Genomic DNA, 14,203 nt, shown 5'->3' on the forward strand with positions numbered 1-14,203 from the left:
AATAAAGGCTTATGGTCACCAAAAATGGGCCTGTCAAACCTACTTTTCAAAGCTTTTTAATGAGTATTGTTGTTTTCATATATCTTGGGAGTTTGTCACCATGTTGTGTCTTGAACATGTGAGTTGTAGATGCAATTATATTATAGTTGCATAGTTGCTAAGGTTACCTTTTGATATATTTGATTAAATTAGACAATATCCTACTGACATTGATCCTCCTGTGTGTAATTGGTAATGATTGAATCTGATTGGCTGGACATAAGCATCTATCAACAGTTAGATCAAGCTTCCAAATGTTTCCATTTGTTGGTATATGTGTCTTTATGCAATAAAGATACAACTATATCTTTCGAGACTAGGCTTGAGAATGAATCTATTGAATGGAGGTGTTGGCTTTTAGAGTGCCTTGCATGCTATTTACATGGTTTAGAATATTTTTGAAGTTTTAATTTGACTTTTTCCTCATTTTTTTAACCATCAATATAATGCAAGTGAGGAACATCAATGGTAGTTATTTTGGGAGGACAAGAGAGCATTACATAGCGATGAGCTGATTCTATCAGCATGGCTAACTTAAGGAATTGATCTTGAAATTCTCATCTTCTTATGCATTCCCTGTACTTGAATAGGTTTTAAGTTTTCCAATATCATAAATGGATAAAAGGGAATTTGATTTGCTATTAAATTTTTATTTGTATCTAGATTTGAATATGCCCTGTTTATATTGAATTTTTTTTCATTAGCCAAAATGTCTAGATGTCTGATAAGCATTGTAAGGTTGCTTTTGAATTTTTGTCTTATAAGTCTATTTATATTAGAGGCGGCTATTGAGTTATATGCCAAAATTGAGCAACCATTGTACATTTAGAGAGAATGTCCTCTTCTATCATTTTGAGGTAGATTACCATGTGCTGCTTTTGCTAAGGTGGTTATAGTTTTCTTTTAATATATTCCAATGTAAAACTTAATATCTGGTTTTCCTTCGTAAACATGTTTTATTTTTTTTGCAAAGGTAAAGGGAAAGATTCAAAATGATGCAAACCAAAGAAAATGTGTGAGATTCCCATGTTTTAGTGAGCCAGAACCTCTTTATAGATTCATAGCTATTTCTACATTTAGCAGGATAGATAACTAAAAACTATGTTTGGCTAGAAGCCTACATATCATATATGAAAGCATAAAAAAAATTTAGATCAGATTACTTCAATCATTGATGATGATTTTCAATTAAAAAAATGTAAAATTGGTTGGGAAATTTGCAAATTGCATTAGTATTGGACAGTCACATTTTTAGCATGTAAACTTGCATGCATAAAAAATAACGAAGGCAATATGAGGTCAATGATTTTTGAATAAATCTTTCTATATGTCATATAATTTATACCACTATATGATACTACTACTGATTGATCTTGATGCATTTTGATTAGAAAGCTTCTAATTATAAATGAACGCATAATGATTCTATTTTGTCTTGCGAGAATGTCAAAGTTGCATGCTCTGTCTACATCGAAGATTTTTGCAGTACATTTTGGTCATTACGGGGTTTCTTAGGTATGGCATTGGTCTCTAAAGGTGCCATGCAAGGGATTTGATGGCCGATACTCAATAAAAAATGATTTTTCTACCATATCAGAAGCATATACACCTAATACTAGTATTTGAATGGATTTTGCATGCACTCTCTCCTACAACAGTTACTCTACTCATAGCCAATAGATTAGATTGGGAGTTAACATGGATGGCTTGCTAGAGATGGTGCATTGGCAATGAATTCTTTTGCTTCATTTTATATATGTGATGTCATGCTATTCTTCAAAGACACACCTGCCACTAGTTTTTGAAGGTCATTCTCTTGGTGATTCACTACTACAAAGAAAACCAACATTCTTTGTAACCATCTCTAAACTCTCCTATATTTTTAATAGTTGTATGCATTGATAAGCAATATAGTTTTGATGGTTTACTTAACTGAAAAAAAGGAAATGCATCAGGTCCATTGATGGATGCATTGATAAGAAATATAGTTTTGATGGTCTACAATTGAACTATTAAATTGATTTAGTTCTTTATAAGTATAATTTTATCTTTTTTAGGATTAGAAGGGAAATTAAAATTCCCTTGTCAAAGAGTTGGAATGTTTATCACAATTCAAGCTCTATTAAATGCACCTCCTGGCAAATCCATAAACACTCTGGCCACCTCCATATCCCTCTTCTTGATGTCCACTTAAAAAGAAGATGGTTTACTTCTTACTAATCAATAAATATTTGATTCCTAATATTGGAAGGTAGAATATTTTCTTTAATTTAGTTATATCTAATGTGCTTGCTATTGGATAAAATTTGCAGGTAACGAGGAGGTTCATCTTTCACTATTGTCAGCCCTGGGTTCTTGGATTCTAGGATCAATAGAAAGCAATGTAGATAATGCTACATAATTCATTATTAGTGGACTTAAAGAGAAGGAATCCCTACAAAGAGGACATCTTTGTTGTTTATGAATGGCATGCAAGAACATGGAGATTTTGATATGGGTAAATTTAGCTGGTCAAACTCTTTGGGTTAAGTTTTATATTACAATGATTTTAATATTTTATAGATCAATTTTTAGAGATTTATTGCATATGTTATAATATGAGTTTGAAGATATTAGGTTACATGATTGATTACATAGATGCAAGCCTTGGTGGAGCCTCTACTTCAAATTATTAAAAGTTGTGCTTCAAAGCCTACACAAAGAGTTGAGGAAATCTATGCTCTACTTCTTGTGGTAAAGATTGTAGCTATTAGTACAAAAGCTAGTAAGTATAAGCAATTGGAATTTAAAATTTGATAAATTATAGCTCAATTTGTGCCATATTAATCTAATCAGGTTGAGGGTTGTTAGGGTTATTGTTTCTTTCTTTGCACTATTGCGGAGATTAATTCCCTTATTAATGTAGAACTTGAATAGTCTGCCCACTAGAAAATTGATTTTGATAATCCATCTCATTCTGTAATCATCTTTATATGAGCTCTTTGTGTCATAAATATGGAAAGATATCACTTGAATTGTAGATGATATGCTCATAAGAGAGAAGATCTGGCAGTTGATCTTTCAAACAAATTCTTCTTTGATATCCACTAGTGTGGTAAGATTTTGATTTTAATCTATGTATTTGAACATGTTGTTTAAAGTTCAAAATAATTATTTTTTGTTAGGGCAACCTAAATATTTAGTATTATGTATCATCTTCACATGTTTCTATTGCTTTTCTCTAAGTTCAAAAAACTATAATGTCATCTCAGGCTTCAAAATTGGCGGTAGATGATTGTGTAACTTTTATGGATCTTGTTGAGGTTCTACTTTTAGAGCATTCACACAGGTTCATATGCTTAAAATGCTTGAATTATTTTTAATTTTATGACCTCTTGAGCTAGATAAATGATTCTTTATATATGATCATTGTCTTTTCTATCTAAAGATGAAATATGCGACTTAGTAAAATCTTTAATGTGAGTATTGTTTACTTGAAATTGCTAAATGATGCTAACAAATTTCTCAATCATCTCTAGAGTGGAAGAATACACATAATCAAAATACCTCTTAAAAGTAAGATTGGTGTTTATGCTATTTGTGACATTTTTTGTGTGAATTTTAAATCTAGGTAGCATTTACAGTCATTTCTTATTGATATCTTGAGATTTATATAGCTGACGCTCTTTTTCTTTTTCACTCTTCTTTCTTTTTCACATCCTCAAAGACATCAATTAGGAAAATCTTTGAGAAGTTTAGTGCTATAGGGACTCCATGCCATAGTTAATATATGACTTATAGTTGCTTTTTCTCCCATATGCTTCAAGAGAGAGATTTCATATAGCGTATCCATAATACAACCTATAGAGGAAGCAAGGATAGTTTTATGGTATTGACAAATGCTTCTGGTTATAATTGTGTAGTGTTTTCCAGCATCAACATTTGAGAAAAATGTGAGAGTGGTCCAAATTGTTGATGCTAAAAAAAGTTGTATCATTATATCTAAAAGCATTCACTAGAACGATCATGAACTATGGAAATTTCATGTCTCTTACAGTTTTCTGATGACCTTTACCAAAATGAGGGATCCTTCAATGCTAGATTTTATTCAAGGCATTGTCTTTATTATGAGGGGATTCTTGCATGTTTTTTATCTGTAAAATTTGCATTATACCTTCTCTAGAATTACTTTAACATTGCATGCTTCCAAATTATAATGTCATGATAATGACATCATAGATTCTAGATGGGGAGTACAGTCTACTTACATTTTTCAATTTGATAATCTCAAAATAATCAAATCTCTTTTGAAAATTGCATTGAGATGTTAATAGCAGGTATCTTATTATTATTAATTTTTCTCGCCCATCTTTATTTAGGTATCCCAATTTCACATTGACCTTTCTTTACATGATACAAATGGAAAGGAAGTTCTAAGGAAGACTATCAGTGTGGATAGCCCTTACGATTTGGGGGCATCATAATCTATCAAGTAAAGTGAAGTATCTCAGCTCTTCAGATACACAAGAATGGTGCAGGACCATTCAATCTTGTAATGGCTACATTATAGAGTGTAGATAATAAACTTTTTGGTACATTCTTGTCACTAGAAGATGATAATAGTTCTACCAATCCTAAAGGAATGTAAGTATACATGGGAAATATTTATTTCTAAAATCTTTAAATCTCTCTTTGAAAGAGCCAAAAAAAGAAACCATCTTGAAGGATATTTTTGTCATTTCCTAAATTTTGGAGCTTCTAAACCATTATATCTGATTCATTTATAGATTTCTAGAAAATATTGTATATAAGTATTTGAATGAAATTTTTAGATCATGTTGTATGTTTATCATGAAGATACAAGAGAGCTAAGAATGCATTTGAGTGTGCAATCCAACATGTTGATTCAAATACTTATACAGAATCTATTCCAGAAATTTGAAACTGAATCGATTATGGATTGTGGAAAACTCATATATTTAATTTATCATATTTGGTGATTATTTCTTTGATACCACAGATCAATTTTGGCTCAAGATCTGTAGTCTATTGTGATGTATGATCAAGAAGGGAAGTTTGTGGGAGTTAGGCGACCTGGGTCAAATCATCCAATAACCATTGATGGCATGGAAGTTGTTGTCGATGATGTGATTGGTAGCACTAGCCTAGAACTAAAGGTCCATGCTTTTTCTCCATTGTTTGTTTCTATTTAATAGTTTATTGTGTGAACCTATAAAGAATATGATGGAGATAACTCTATTTTGAGTGAAATTAGATTGAATAATCATGTGTAAAAACTTTAATGAAAAGGAGATTAACATTAATCACAATGAGTATGCCAAACTCACTGATTATTAGTTATGACTACCCTTCCTTTTATAGTTGTTATGAAAAAAAGATGACAAAGTATAACTGATATATGAATTCTTGTTTTAACCATATTTTTCCTATTTCTAGCTAATTGTTTTGCTTGATCTTAGTTGGATCTGGGGGTTCCTATGGTATATGCTGGATTTGGAGCACTCATGTTCACAACTATTGTCAGCTCTTTTTCTCATTCACAGGTAAGCCTAGATCTAGAAAATTTCCACCTTCACAAAATTCATTTCAAGTTTTGGTTAATGTATTTTTCAAGTTATGACCATTTGGATAATGGCACAAAAATTATGTCTAATGTGTTGATTTACAAAATAAATAATGGATGTGTAGGTATGGGCTTTGCAAGATGGAACATCTGTTGTAGTTGGAGGAAAGAGTAATAGTGATAAACTAGGTTTTCAAGAAGAGATGAGTTGGATATTTGATTTAGTTCCCAAAGTAGTTAGTAATAAACATATTGCAAATGGTATGTAGAATTACTATTAATATCCTGCAATTTCTTTGCTATGATATTTGAAAGTGATGTCCATCAAATTAAATCTCATTAGATGATTGGCCAATAGAATTTTTCCAATAACATTTGTTCTTGTATGTTAAGGCTTGCTAAGTTGGTATTATATTTTCATAGGTGACACAACAAATAAAATAGGGACATATAATCTGGCACTCTCAGCTTTGCACCATCATATCCCATTTTATGTAGCTGCTCCTCTGACCTCAGTGGATCTTTCAATTTCCTCTAGTGAGTATATAATAATTAAAGAGAGGTCACCAAAAGAACTAACTCATGCTCATAGTGGCCAAGGTCAACAAGTAGCACCATCTTGGATTTTTGTTTGGAACCCTACTTTTGATATTACCCCTAGAAATCTTATCTCAGCCATTATAACTAAAATGGTGCATTGTCATATCTACTCTTTTGTGAATAAACTGTCATTTTGAAAAAAAAATACAATTTGATCTCAAACTTGGCTTTCTTCATTTCATACATTGTACAAGTGCAACCATGATATATATTTTAGCATATAATATTTAAAATGTGTTGTGTAAAATAGGTCATGCATCATTACAAAGAAGGATCCAACTTCTATATTTGATGTAAATGAGTTCTTATAGAGTATTTCTTAAGGAGCAGACAAAGGATACATTGGACAAGTGCAATTGTGATTTCCATAACAATTTAAAGAAACTGAATTACTCTTCAGTAATTAAATTCTAAAAAAGAGCAAAATGACTACACAAGTTAACTTCAAAAGTAGTTTTTTTAGTGCTAAAGTTCTTGTGGGATAAAATGCATAATTTTCATATAGTGGTGTTCAGTTTAGGATCTTTTCTTCTTCAACTTATGTACTGTACTATACTTTGAAAACTAACTGTCATGAATACAAAATTCCTTTGTTACTTTGATTATATAATATATCATTATTCACAGTTGGAAATTTTTTTGTCAACTTTGGCAATATCAAAGTGCATAATGAAGCATGTTACACTTCAATAGTTCTACTTTTGCTTACATTCTTGGATGCTTTCATTTCAAAGAATATATGTCCATGCTATATGTTTATGTTCTTCGTTGTTCTATGCTATATCAAGAAATTGTTTCTTATCTGAGCCATTTAATTTGCAACCTTTTAAATATTTGCAAAGATAAAATTGGAGTAGGAGAATTTTTCTTCTCAAAGGTTTCCTCCTAACAGGGTGATCAAATCTTTTAATAGGGTCATACCTAGCAGTGTGTTTTGTAACCTTTAACAGGGTTGGCTCCTAATAGGGCTCACTTTAGAAGAGTGAAAAATAGTAACCAATTATAATTGATGGTTTTTCCCAAACTAGGTTTCCATGTTAAATCCTAGTGTCATATGTGTTCATGTTATTTCTTTCATGCTTGTCAGTAAATTTACTAACAATATCTTAAGATCTGCTAAGTTAAACACACTATGCATTTATCGAGTTACAACAATTTCTATATGCTTACCAAGTATCAACAGTAATCAATTTTATTAGTCTAAATTTTATTTAACATCTAAGGGATCTAGGATTTATTTTAGTAGTAACTGATTCACCCCTTTCCTCTCAGTTACTCCTCTTATATTTTCAACAATTGATATTAGAGATTTTGGTGCTTGTAGAGAAGGTTTCAAGGACCTAAGTTAAAGATCAAGATGTCTTAAAAAGGAGAGATTCTAAAGTTGAATAGAGATAACTTTGTAGCATGGTAAGGACTTATGAGGCTTCATCTAGCTTCCATCAGTGATTTAGGATGCAAATATCTTGATAAAGAATATAAAAATCCCACTAGAATATTATCAGTTGAAGATATTGCTGAGAAAAAGAACCATAACATCATGATGATTGATATTGCATCTACTCTTAGTTATGTTGAATTTGATGAGTTCAAAGACTATAAAACTACTTTTGATATGTGGAACAAACTAAAATAAATCTATGGATGAGATGACACTGTAAGAAGAGCCAAAGCAAAAAGCCTTAGAGGACAATTTGATCAAATGAGAATGAGAGAAGATGGAAACATTGCAAAATATGTAGAAAGAATTAAGGTCAATGTCAGTGCAATCAGAGCATTTGGAGGAGAAATCAAAGAAGAAATTGTTGTATGCAAAATACTCAGAACTTTGCTTCCCATATATGCAATTAGAGTGTCTACTATTCAAGAAAATAGATGTGATCCAAATAATAAGATAGGCCTAGATGCCCTAGTAGGAAGATTGATAGCTTTTGAACTATATAACGTTGATAACTATGTTCCTGCTTCCAATATTAAGTTTTCATTTGAAGCAAAACTCTCACTCAAAGAAAAGGACAAAAAATAAAATAAAATCAATCATGAAGTGAGAAAGAAATTGTAGAAATTTTCGATAGTGATCTTGAAATTGTTGAAGCCTGACTTGTAAAGAAATACTCTAGGAGCAAAGGAAAGTACAAAGGTAAAATCCCTCTAATCTATTTTTCTTGTGAAGAAATTGGTCATATTGCTGCGAGGTGTCCAAATAAAGAAGGCATGGAAGAGAAGAAAAGCCTCAAGTACAAAGGAAAGAAGGAATTCAAGGGTCACAAATCCTACAAAGAAAAAGGTAAGAAAACTTGTTTTATGGCTAAAATTTTTGCTAACAGTGAAGATGAAATAGTATATATTGCTATAAAAGATGAATTTGATGATGAAGAAGACAATATAGAACTTTTCTCTCATATTAGTAAAAATGATACATGGATCATAGATAGTGGATGTTCTCACCATATGACTAGAGATACAACTAAGTTTAAACATTTTGAATGATGGAGGTAGTGTATGGTTTGGAAACAATGAACCTTGTTGCATAAAAGGAAAAGGTTGTATCTCATTAACCAATGAACTTGTATGTGACAATGCCTATTGAGTTGAAGGACTAAAACATAATTTACTGAGTTTGGCATAGTTGAACAACATTGAATTCAAGGTAGAGTTCATGAGTGGCAAGGCAATACTATTGGATAACACAAAAAATTTGATTGGATCAGGAAAACAAACAAAAGATAACCTATTTTGTCTTTATCTTGGTGATTGCTCATGTTTTATTGCTCAAGTAGAAGAAAGCTGGTTATGGCACATAATACTATGTCATAGAAACTTTGATAATATGGTTAAGATAAGCAAACTCAGAAGAGTAAGAGGTATCCCTAGTTTGAAGAAACCTGATGTTGGATTATGCAAAAGTTGTCAAATTAGTAAAATGGGAAAAACTAGTTTTAAGAGTAAAACTATCAGTCAAAAGATACCTTAAAATTTGTAAATACTGATTTATGTGGACCGATTAGAATAGAAAGTTATAATGAAAAAAAAAAAGTCATTCTTTTTTTTGATGATTATTCTAGAATGATGGATGTTATGTATCTTAAAGAAAAATCAAAAGCTTTTGAGAAATTCAAATGGTATCTAGCAAGAGTAGAAAAAGAAACTAGAAAAAGATTGAAATGCTTAAGATCAGATAGATGTGGTGAATTCATCTCAAATGAATTCAACAATTTTTGCATTGAAAGAGGAATCAAAAGACAAGTATCAACCCCTAGTACTCCTGAGAAGAATGGAATAGCTAAAAGGAGAAATAGATCCATCATGGATTGTGCAAGAACACTAATGATTGAGAAGAATGTTGCTATCAAATATTGAAAGGATGCTATCAACACTATATTTCATACTTTGAACTGAGTTTAGTTGAAGGACTCAAACAAAACTCCTTATTAACTATGGTATGGCTACAAACATGATGTAAGATACTTGAAAGTATTTGGCAAAAAATGTTATATCTTGAAAGAATCTAGAAAAGGAAAATTTTTTGTGAAAGGTGATGAAGGTATATGTCTAGGATATTCTTGTAGAAATAAAGCATACAAATGTCTGAATTTGTCCACTCACAAAATCATAGAAAGTGCACATGTGAGAATTGATGAGTTTGTAGAAAAGCATGAAGAAGAAAGTAAAAGGGATCCAGAAGATTACATAAGATTTTTCTACTATGAAGTTGATACATTTCCAAACATATTTGACAAAAAAGAGACTTCATCTCCTGAGCTCTCCAAGTCTCCAACTATTATTGATTTGCAGGAAGACCAAGTCATAGGGACCCAAGTCACATTTAGAGGCTATCGAGTTAGTGCATATTGAGTCTAAAGAACCTAGGCCATAGATAGAAGGACCCAAGCCTGAAGTTGAGATTCAAAATGAAGATAGTACAATTCATTCAAAAGTCAAAGAAGCTATATTGGCTAAATATGTCAGAAGGCATCATGCACCCAAACAAATCATTGGAGACAAATCAGATGGAACAATGACAAGAAGAAAACTAAAAGGTTAAGGATGCACTAGATTGAAGCTATGAATGAAGAAATATAATAAATAGAAAATAATAAAACTTGGACTATTGTTCCTGGGCCCAAAGATAAAAATGTGATTGGTACAAAATGGGTATTCAAAAATAAGCTGAATGAAGATGGAAAAGTGTCAAGAAATAAAGCAAGGTTGGTATGTAAAGGCTACTCTCAAGAAGAAGGTATTGATTATGGTGAAACTTTTGCCCCTATTCCAAGATTAGAAGGTGTTAGGACTTTATTGGCATATGTAGCTCATAGAGGATTCAAAGTATATCAGATGGATGTTAAATCTACATTCTTTAATGAAATTCTTGATGCAGAAGTCTACATTGAACAATTAGAAAGTTTTTTTGATCCTGACAAAAGGGACATGGTCGTCAAATTACACAAAGCCCTATATGGTCTAAAACAAGCTCCTAGAGCTTGGTATGAAAGATTACATAACTATTTGATACAGATTGATTTTCAAAGAACAAATGATAACAATAGCTTGTATATCAAGGAAGGACTAGATAAGAAGATTGTGTTGGCAGAAATATTTGTGGATGATACTCTATTTATAGGAAATGATGACTTATGCAAAGCATTCTCAGAAAAAATGAATAAATAATTTTAAATGTCTATGTTTAGTGAATTTTTTTATTGTTGGATTGTAGATATAATAGAACAAAAATGGTATCTATAACACTCAATCTAAGTATATCAAGGAGATGCTCAAGAAATTTGGACTGGAAGATTCAAAACTAGTTGGAACCCCCATGTTTACTGGACTTAAGCTTACCAAAGATGATGACTCCAAAGAAGTAGATAAGACCTTATATAGATCAATGATTGGAAAATTACAGTATGTAGTACATACAAGGTCTGATATTGCCTTAGTAGTTGGGATAGTGGCAAGATTCTGAGAAAAATCTAGAGAAAACCACATGATGGCAATAAAAAGAATCTTGAGATATCTGGAAGATACTGAAGACTATGGCTTATGGTACAAACTTGGAGGCAATATTGACTTAAAAATATTTACTGAATCTGATTGGGTAGGAAATCTTGATGATAAAAAAAAGCACTAGTGGTGGAGCATTCCTTTCTGGTAAAAGGCTGTTATCTTAGACAAGCAAGAAGCAAAACTGCACATCTCAATCCACAATAGAAGCAAGATATGTGGCTGCAATAGTAGATTGCTCTAACACTATTTGGTTCAAACAATTGTTGGAAGGAATGAAGGTTGAAATCAAAGAGCCAATAGTCATGTATTGTGATGACACTAGTGCAATCAACATATCAAAGAATCTAGTAATGCATTCCAAAACAAGGCACATTGCTATAAAATAACACTTTATAAGAGAATAAGTATAGGACAAGAAAATTAGATTGGAATATGTGCATACAAAAGAACAAATTATGGATATATTCACCAAGCCATTACCCAAGTATGTATTTTTGTATCTAAGAGGTAAGTTAGGGGTCATTCTCCTATCTAAAACTCACTAAATAAAGTTTAGTGATGCATCAACATGAACTAAGTTGAAGATCAATTAGTTGATGTACTATTGACAAGGACATATTGCAAATGAATCTGTACTCAAGGTGCATTAACACTAATAAGAGTTGTTGTCTTTGGAATGTGTTGTCAAAGAGGGAGAAGTTTACTATCATATCTTTCTAAAATTTTTGTAATTCATAGAGGGAGAATACTATAGGAGAAAATTTCTATGTATAATCAAAGAGGGAGAAACTTTTTGACAAAGGGAGTCTTGTTCTCAAAATTTCATTGTGCTATGACACATTGTGTTTCCATCAATTCCTAAGAGGGAGATTGTTGGATATAATTGATTAATTGTGTGTTGTCTTTGATGTTACATAAATTTCATATCAGTTGATGGTCAGTGTATGCTAAGCTCACTTGATCAATGAAGATAGTTTTCCTTGTCTACTGAGTGTTCCTGAGTCTACTCTGTATAGAAGGCAGTACCTATCGAGCTCACTCGGGTGTTGAAGGAAGTTATGCAGAAAAGAGTGTTAACCAAGCTCACTTGATTAACAAAGAAAAAATTGATCAAAGCTATTATTGAATGAGTTCACTCACTTACCAAAGGAATTTTTTAATTTCACAATGTTAATTGAGCTCCTATTGGTTAATATAGAAAATTGCTTCAGGATCAGTTTCTACCGAGCTGGGTTGGCTACTAAAGGATTTTCTTATTTTGGCATGTAATGCTTAATTATTTTACCTATTGATTCTAGCTAACTATGGTAATGAATATTGGTTATTCTAATTTGTAATTGAGCTGACTTCACAATTTGGATGTTATAAGTAAAAGGTCAATTTGTGATTACAAAGTATGCAAGTTGAATGTATTGAAAGAGATAAGAAGAGAGGAAGAAAACTTGAAGGATAAGCAGGTATCCTTATGGAGTAGAAAAGTGTTATTTGATCAAGAATGATCAAGTATAAGCCAAAATGGATATCTATAATTAGTACCTAAGTTGCATCACAATTAGGTAATTTCATTATTACTTTCTAACCATTGTAGTAGTGATCTAAAGTCTCTTAACAATGTTGGTTTAACAACCATTTGTAAATCCTCTAACAAGGTGGGAATTCCATTGAATTATTTCAAGACCTCTTACAAGGAAACTCCTAATAGGGTGATCAAATATTTTAATAGGGTCACCCTTAATAGTGTGTTTTGTAACCTTTAATAGGGTTGGCTCCTAATAGGACTCACTTTAGAAGAGTGAAAAATAGTAACTAGTTACAATTGGTGATTTTTTCCAAATTGGATTTCCACATTAAATCTTAGTGTCATATGTGTTCATGTTATTTCTTTCATGCCTACAAGTAAATTTACTGGCAAGGACTTATGATTCTTAAAAGATGTTCTTGAACATTTTGAATTTAGTTTTGACTAATAAGTGTTTTTGTCACTAATGCCAAAGTGGGAGATTGTTGACATTATAGTCATGTTTATTATTATTGATATACACTTATTTAGATTGTAAGACTCTACCAAGTACATTGTACAATTAATAGTGTTAACCAAGCATTTCAATATCTACTGAGTTCTATAGTTGCTACAGAGTCCAAGGGATAATATTTAGTTTGTTCCAAGCAGTTGCTGCCAAGGTGTTGATCAATAGTATAAACCATGCATCTCAATGTATGCTGAGTTTATCAGTGCAAACTAAGTTGTGTAGTGCTTACCAAGTTTGTAGTCACTATGATGTGAGTCCAGTGTTAATCAAGCTACTTAGTGTTAACCAAGTGACTCATTTTATACCAAGCTCATAGTGATAGAATTGACCGAGCTATGTAGTGTGAATTGACTAATTCAATTTATATGTCGAGTTTCATAGTATTTTCTAAGTCACCAATGTAGACCGAGTTCAAGACTACTTGGAAGTAATTAGTATGGACCAAACTTCTATGTCTACTAAGTACATGATGATGCTGAGCATTGATAGTGGATTTTTTTATTAGATAAACAAATTTTCCAGGGAACCTGAAACCCGAAAGTTAGTACATAAGAAGGCTGATAATAAGCATGATAGCCCAGCCAAAAAAGTAAAAGTTCAAAGGATGATAATAAGCATTAAGACCAGCCAAAGGAAAGAGCACTGAGAAAAGACCAAGAAAAGGAAACAAACAAAGCCACAGCCAAAAGCCAGAACAAAAAGCCAAAAGACAATGATAAACAAAAGAACAGGCAAGAGTTATTCCTTATACTTTCACTCCAAATCATGCATCACCTGAGCAGCCTCTAAGGCCTATTGATTCTCCTCCACTTCCATCTATTGCACCCTTTGATTCACCTGGTCCTGAGCAGGAGCAGAGTTGTCCTTTTCAGGGTCGTCCTCCTTTCTAGCCTCGTCCCTGTCATTTCCATCCTCATCATCATGCATTTGTCTATCTTTGATCCAGCCCATGAGAGAGATGATG

At 32.0% G+C, this 14,203-nt stretch overlaps 1 pseudogene; it reads left to right on the forward strand.

Annotated features, from left to right (window-relative positions):
- Positions 1 to 5,871, forward strand: part of LOC149562066 (cytochrome c biogenesis protein CCS1, chloroplastic-like) — a 43,471-nt pseudogene extending 37,600 nt beyond the window's left edge.
- The last annotated feature ends 8,332 nt before the right edge of the window (positions 5,872 to 14,203 follow it).

Source organism: Cupressus sempervirens, chromosome 4, assembly GCF_028749045.1.
Source record: "Cupressus sempervirens isolate cs-2001-9-10 chromosome 4, ASM2874904v1, whole genome shotgun sequence".
Classification (NCBI taxonomy): Eukaryota; Viridiplantae; Streptophyta; class Pinopsida; order Cupressales; family Cupressaceae; genus Cupressus; species Cupressus sempervirens.